The 8,000-nt window shown below is 37.8% G+C and overlaps 1 pseudogene; it reads right to left on the bottom strand.

Annotated features, from left to right (window-relative positions):
- Positions 1 to 5,282: 5,282 nt before the first annotated feature.
- On the bottom strand, positions 5,283 to 6,489 carry LOC149659266 (uncharacterized; annotated as a pseudogene).
- Positions 6,490 to 8,000: the final 1,511 nt, after the last annotated feature.

The following is an 8,000-nucleotide window of genomic DNA, read 5'->3' as shown; positions in this document are numbered from 1 at the left end:
AGCTTAATTACCCGCCACCGGTAATCTAGCTTATTTACCCGCCACCGGTAATCTAGCTTATTTACCCGCCACCGGTAATCTAGCTTAATTACCCGCCACCGGTAATCTAGCTTAATTACCCGCCATCGGTAATCTAGCTTAATTACCCGCCACCGGTAATCTAGCTTAATTACCCGCCATCGGTAATCTAGCTTAATTACCCGCCACCGGTAATCTAGCTTATTTACCCGCCACCGGTAATCTAGCTTATTTACCCGCCACCGGTAATCTAGCTTAATTACCCGCCACCGGTAATCTAGCTTAATTACCCGCCACCGGTAATCTAGCTTAATTACCCGCCACCGGTAATCTAGCTTAATTACCCGCCACCGGTAATCTAGCTTAATTACCCGCCACCGGTAATCTAGCTTAATTACCCGCCACCGGTAATCTAGCTTAATTACCCGCCACCGGTAATCTAGCTTAATTACCCGCCATCGGTAATCTAGCTTAATTACCCGCCATCGGTAATCTAGCTTAATTACCCGCCAACGGTAATCTAGCTTAATTACCCGCCAACGGTAATCTAGCTTAATTACCCGCCAACGGTAATCTAGCTTAATTACCCGCCACCGGTAATCTAGCTTATTTACCCGCCACCGGTAATCTAGCTTAATTACCCGCCAACGGTAATCTAGCTTAATTACCCGCCAACGGTAATCTAGCTTAATTACCCGCCACCGGTAATCTAGCTTATTAACCCGCCACCGGTAATCTAGCTTAATTACCCGCCACCGGTAATCTAGCTTAATTACCCGCCACCGGTAATCTAGCTTAATTACCCGCCACCGGTAATCTAGCTTAATTACCAGCCACCGGTAATCTAGCTTAATTAGCCGCCACCGGTAATCTAGCTTAATTACCCGCCACCGGTAATCTAGCTTAATTATCCGCCACCGGTAATCTAGCTTAATTACCCGCCACCGGTAATCTAGCTTAATTACCCGCCACCGGTAGTCTAGCTTAATTACCCGCCACCGGTAATCTAGCTTAATTACCCGCCACCGGTAATCTAGCTTAATTACCCGCCATCGGTAATCTAGCTTAATTACCCGCCATCGGTAATCTAGCTTAATTACCCGCCATCGGTAATCTAGCTTAATTACCCGCCACCGGTAATCTAGCTTAATTACCCGCCACCGGTAATCTAGCTTAATTACCCGCCACCGGTAATCTAGCTTAATTACCCGCCACCGGTAATCTAGCTTAATTACCGGCCACCGGTAATCTAGCTTAATTACCCGCCACCGATAATCTAGCTTAATTACCCGCCACCAGTAATCTAGCTTAATTACCCGCCACCAGTAATCTACCTTAATTACCCGTAATCGTTAATGTAGCTTAATTACCCGTAATCGTTAATGTAGCTTAATTACCCGTAATCGTTAATGTAGCTTAATTACCCGTAATCGTTAATGTAGCTTAATTACCCGTAATCGTTAATGTAGCTTAATTACCCGTAATCGTTAATGTAGCTTAATTACCCGTAATCGTTAATGTAGCTTAATTACCCGTAATCGTTAATGTAGCTTAATTACCCGTAATCGTTAATGTAGCTTAATTACCCGTAATCGTTAATGTAGCTTAATTACCCGTAATCGTTAATGTAGCTTAATTACCCGTAATCGTTAATGTAGCTTAATTACCCGTAATCGTTAATGTAGCTTAATTACCCGTAATCGTTAATGTAGCTTAATTACCCGTAATCGTTAATGTAGCTTAATTACCCGTAATCGTTAATGTAGCTTAATTACCCGTAATCGTTAATGTAGCTTAATTACCCGTAATCGTTAATGTAGCTTAATTACCCGTAATCGTTAATGTAGCTTAATTACCCGTAATCGTTAATGTAGCTTAATTACCGGTAATCGTTAATGTAGCTTAATTACCCGTAATCGTTAATCTAGCTTAATTACCTGTAATCGATAATGTAGCTTAATTACCTGTAATCGTTAATGTAGCTTAATTACCTGTAATCGTTAATCTAGCTTAATTACCTATAATCGTTAATCTAGCTTAATTACCTGTAATCGTTAATCTAGCTTAATTTCCTGTAATCGTTAATCTAGCTTAATTACCTGTAATCGATAATGTAGCTTAATTACCTGTAATAGTTAGTCTAGCTTAATTACCTGTAATCGATAATGTAGCTTAATTACCTGTAATCGTTAGTCTAGCTTAATTACCTGTAATCGATAATGTAGCTTAATTACCTGTAATCGTTAATCTAGCTTAATTACCTGTAATCGATAATGTAGCTTAATTACCTGTAATCGTTAGTCTAGCTTAATTACCTGTAATCGATAATGTAGCTTAATTACCTGTAATCGATAATGTAGCTTAATTACCTGTAATCGTTAGTCTAGCTTAACTACCTGTAATCGATAATGTAGCTTAATTACCTGTAATCGTTAATCTAGCTTAATTACCTGTAATCGTTAGTCTAGCTTAATTACCTGTAATCGTTAGTCTAGCTTAATTACCTGTAATCGTTAATCTAGCTTAATTACCTGTAATCGTTAGTCTAGCTTAATTACCTAAAATCATTCAGTTTTTGCAACGAAAGAGAGTAAATTCTATTAAAAGTCCGCGGTAAAACAGCGTATGTGCAAGAGTGGCTTTCTCCTAGGCTTTATCCACGGTAAAACGCCGTAAGTCCAACAGTATGACATATACGGTGCAACAACGTAAGTCAAAGCATGATTAAAAAACATGAAATTTAGCACTTAAATTAATTTTTCGCAAAAACCTTAAAATTGGTCCTAGAAAAATGTTTATATTTTGATATATAACCGTTCCCAAACGTAACAAACGAATATTTCATTTCAAAAGGGTTGCGACAAAATGGCTAAATTTGAGAAAAACTCCATGTTATTTCTATGGGAAAATTTAACTTTTTCAACAAAAGGGCTGAATCATTTTATGGAAATGAAAACCACCCTTAGCAACTTTATTTTTTATAACATTAACTAATGGGTGGTTCTTTTTGACATTTTAACCACATATTGAGGGCCCGAATTGTAGTTCTGTGGAATATTTTCAAAACAGTTGAAACAATACAAAAAATGTTACATCCAAACAAAAAACCTTCCTTATACATTAAGAGCAGTATGAAGTCTTATCTAAGAGAGCTATCGCTCTCCTAGAATATCATAGTTGAAATTAATCCTTTGGCAAAAATAATCATTTCCGATAACCAAAAAGAAATCACACCATTTGTAGCCGGTCACACCCAGTTGACCTTGAACTTGGAAATAATAATTGTGGTTCTCCTTTAAACTTATCTCTCCATTCTTGTCCTTCTTCAAGCAAGGGGCTAGTTTTTTGTCAATGGCTTGAGATACAGTATATCTTTCCTTTTTTGCTTTGGCCAGTGTTTTATAATTTCAAGTAAACCAAATTCTTCTTTACTTTTGTCGTAACAAATTTGATCGGGACTAGCTCCAATTATTGGTAAAGAAGGATTTACACAAAATCCAACGTTGAAGCATATCACAGTTCCAGCTTTATAAACTTTGTACATATTTATTGCATTTCCTTCGTTGGTAATGCCTTCCTGGACAAAGACATTTCCACTGAGATCAGACTCCTTTCTAATAGTTTCAACATATTTTGGAGTGATTTCTTTTTTTCTTTTAATAACATCTCCAAATTTGGAAGCTGTGATTCGTTTTACTCTCTCACTTTTCCATAGCTGAGAGTTGGATTGACCTCTAGTTAAGGACTCAAGATTTTTAGCTTGGATAAGCGTAAGAACACACTCAGAAGGAAATATTTTATCTTTTTGGCACTTAGGTATCTCCGGAAAAGGTATTTCAGGCGTAATGGTAGGAACTTGCTGTTGCTGTAAACTCTCGTTTGATTTTATTTCATCATGTGTTTCTTCAGGTACTGGAAGGTAGTTATTTTCCGCTAAGATTTCTTGCCACATAACCTTAGCTCCTTTCCCAAAGCTATTGGACACACGTTCTATCCGTGCCTCTAAATCCATTTCATCCGCTTTACGTTTCTCTTCAGTGTCCAAAACTGGAAGTGAGGAGTACTTGGGTTTTGGAAGCACTGGGCAGGGTTTTCGTTAGAATAATTTGGCTTGTGTTTTTTAAATTGTAAATTAGAAAAGCTTTTAGTTTGAAGATTGACATTTCCTTTCTTCAGTCCCCATTTCTTAGGTACCTCAGTGCATGACTTATCATGTGGAATATAAAAGAGTTTTTCTAGTTTGCACTCCCACAGGAACCATAAAACTGCACACGTGTGTTTACAAACACCACCGTTACCACATGGGCACTCACAATAACCATCTAATATGTCTCCGCTTATTTTTTCGAGTTTTAATTGCACTGCGTACTTTTTATAAAGCTTATAAGATGGAACAATTATACTTTTGACAAAAATGAAGGCCTTATCACTCCCTGGATCACAAATGAACACACTTCCAACCTTTTTGGCTTTTTGCATTCGGTTTCCATCTTCAAGGTGCTTATTTGCCTTGTTTTTCGTAAAAAAAGTGACAACTTGGCTAATGTTAAATTGTATTGGAAGTGATTTTAACTGTTTGGTCCAAGGTCCATTAGGGAAATCATGGATAGGTACACCTGTAACTCTTCGTTTCTTGTCATTCGTTTCATCCCCACTTTTCGCACTGGTTTCTGGTCGTGGTACAACACTTTCACAAAAAGCTTTCCTAATACAAGCATCAACATATTAATCGTGAGCTAATTACCCATATACTTAAATTAAAACGTGAAAGAAGCAACTGTTTACCTTTTAATATTATTTTCCTTGGGACTGTTCCTACTTGGTTTTGACGTCAAACACTGTCGCTTTGACCTCTCAGGAGTGTTATGGCACGGTTTTAGAACTTCAATTTCCGCATTATTCATACCTAAGCCTTGTACGATGCCTAACTTCAAACGTATTTGGCTTATGGCTTCTCAGCTGTTGGCTTTGGCTAGATAAACGTCTTCGCAACTTTAAAACCCAAGTCTGAATGCGTTCAGTGCTTATAATCATGGAGATCGGTTTCCTATCAGAAACCGCACTACAGGCCTGGCAGCCCGGTTGTATGAAAGCCCTACTTTCCCGAATAGAGTGGGGGAAAGCAATTTATGGAATAAATGGAACGGAGTATTAGGTGTCCTCCTCCTCCAATACTTTAAAAAATAATCAACATTTTAGTTTTTATAGATCGGGAAATCGAACGTGTCCAGATTTTTTTTTCTCGTATGAATTTAAATTCGTTATTATCCAGTTGAGTCGAAACCGCTCATCCCTCTGGCAGTCATTTCAAGAGACTTGAGGGAAGAAAATAAGGTTATACTCCAACATCAAGTGGTTTTCAAAACGCGTAGTTTTACCTCTTATACTAACAAAACAGGAGACACAATAACTTCACGAATGAGTTGAGCATTACGATCTCCCTTCTCGACGATAAACATCTCGTTTGAATGATTAAATAAGATAACCCCAACGTTACCAGTATAATCTCGATCTATAACTCCACCTCCGATGGAAATTGAGTTTTTCAACGCTAAACCCAAGCGTTAGGCTAAAAAATTGAATTAACTTTAAAAATACACCCCTTTTTAGGATGATGGTTCGGGAATTAAACCATACGAATGCGGGAGTAGCAATTTGAAGGAGCGCGTATTTGAAGATCTGTTTCTATCAACTAAGTTGATTGAGCAGGAATTTCATAATTTCGAGGAGAATACAAATCGAGTCCGGCTGAATTTGCAGACCCTCTAGTTAGAAAAATCGCTTCTAGAGAGAGCTTAACAACTTCCAACGTATTCATTTCAACGTTTGTAGCGTAAATACAAATTTTCCAACCATAGCTATGTCTTGTATTCCCAGAGGGGTTTTTTTCTTTTTAAATCACATCCCCTCCTCCTCTGATACTTTATAAAATAATCCACATTTTAGTTTTTATGGATCAGGAAATACAACGTGTCCAGATTATTTTTTTTACCACTAACACCCCCCCCCCCCGATCTTAACGTCATAAAAAAAACGGGGGACGCTTTTTATTAGCCATAGAAAATACATAGTACGGGTTCTATTGGTGTCAATTTTGGCACCGAAAAAAACAGCATACATGGTGTAAGAATGCACCATTAATTTTTACAGTGTATACTAGAATCAAAGCCACTACCGTTATAACTTCCGCACTTGCTTGAAATTAGTATCTATTGTGTTATAGAAAGGTCAAGAAGAATTAACTCAATAGACCTTATAAATGTAGGAAAAAGGGGTAGGCAACCCTCAGTATCGGGACATACAAAGGGTTGATTCCTGCGCACTCTCGTGATTACAGAAGGATTCAGAGCAAGCACCAAAAAGTGATATGGAAGGTAAAGCTTTATCCCCGTGTCTTTCCCCCTTAGATACATTGAAATGGTCCATGTAGAAAATGTAGCCCACGTGCCAAGAAATAACCAAATTTAACATCTTTCACCTCCTTTTTTTCTCCCACTGTGGGAGCTTACGCTTGCATTGTAGAACACAAGTTTCATAACATTTACCTGCAATTCTTTGTATTTCTTGGTGCTGAGATAGTTCAAAGGAAGAAGAACGAGAATAGGTACGATGCCAGCAAAGGCTGAATATATTTAAAGCGAGAGAGTGGATTATTTTATTGCCTTAATTTAAATGGGCGGGTTAATACTCCCTTTAAAATTCCTGTCACCCGTCAACAATAAGGGTTTCACGCTTTTTATCCCACACCCCTATTGCAAAATTCAAAGAAATCGAGGGAAATTTTTAAGAAGCAAATCGAAGTATACCGACGTTATATTTAGAATGGTTTTAAGGCGGCGTTTATCATTGGAAGTTACGTCTATTTCTCCAAAAAGAGTTTTAAAAGCAGGTACTAGCTTGGGGCCCCAGATATTAGAATTATAACGTAAGTAAAGGATTAAGGGTTAAAATTGTTTGTTAGGGCATCGAAGGACTATTCACTCTGATCTTCAGTACTTATTTTAATGGGTATTTTCTGGTATATCGTTTTACCACTGTTAAAGGATGCGCATCGTGGGGGTACTCACTCACTTTTTCCGTTCTTGTCACAATATTATAATTAAAACAGAAGTAAAACAATTTAAGTAATAATTTTACAACATTTAAAGGTAGCGCATCGAGGGGCTATTTACTCAATTTTTTCTGTACGCCGTCGCCTGTTAAGTACCGTACGATGTGGCTACTATTACGAGCCCTTGGGTCGCCTTGTTTTTTGGAGCTAGTGAAAAACCCGTACCCCTTCCAGAGAAAATTCACTCGGTGGTGAGACCAGACCGCCTTATGATGTGACAATATCCCCACGATGGTGAGCCAAATCTCCCCATATCAATCTAGAGAAAAGAAATATGCAGAAACAAATAAATGTGACCAAATGATTATACAAGTGTCAGTTAGCAAAGGTTTCATATAGAGATAACAATTTCTTTAGATACATTTGGCCAACACATTTTTTTCGAGATATCAATATATTTCTTTCCACCTTTCTTATACATTAAATGGTATTTAGCGGTAACATCTTTGGAAAAACGTGGAGTGAGGAGATTTCTGCGTACAGTTTGGATTTTTGGGGCGTTGGTTCTGACCTGGGCGTGGTCCGGCAATTTGACTGGAACACTATTGACTGGTCATTCATCAAAAATTGATACCATTGAAGATTTGATTTCAAATTCTAACGTTTTTGCCTCGATGAAATCGGGAAGTAAAATTTTCCTGTTAATAAGCGTAAGTTAAGTTTGTTATTCGAATAGCTTTGTTTTTCATAAATCAAAGACATGACTAAGGGATGCAGCTGATCCGAGATTAAATAAGATAAGCTTCAAAACCTTTAAAAGTTACAAAAATCGTCTAATGTCAATCATACCCTTTAAAAAGAAACGATTAGCTCACTCTAAAGCGACAGATGTTGAAATAGATACTTCATGCGAAGCGGGGCAGTCAAAATA

The sequence above is a fragment of the Phalangium opilio genome, unplaced genomic scaffold (genome assembly GCF_054372755.1).
Source record: "Phalangium opilio isolate 3A_F unplaced genomic scaffold, DU_Popi_V2 ptg000073l_1, whole genome shotgun sequence".
In the NCBI taxonomy this organism is placed as follows: Eukaryota; Metazoa; Arthropoda; class Arachnida; order Opiliones; family Phalangiidae; genus Phalangium; species Phalangium opilio.
Note: the sequence above shows the minus strand (reverse complement) of the source record. Positions and strands in the feature narration are given on the sequence as shown.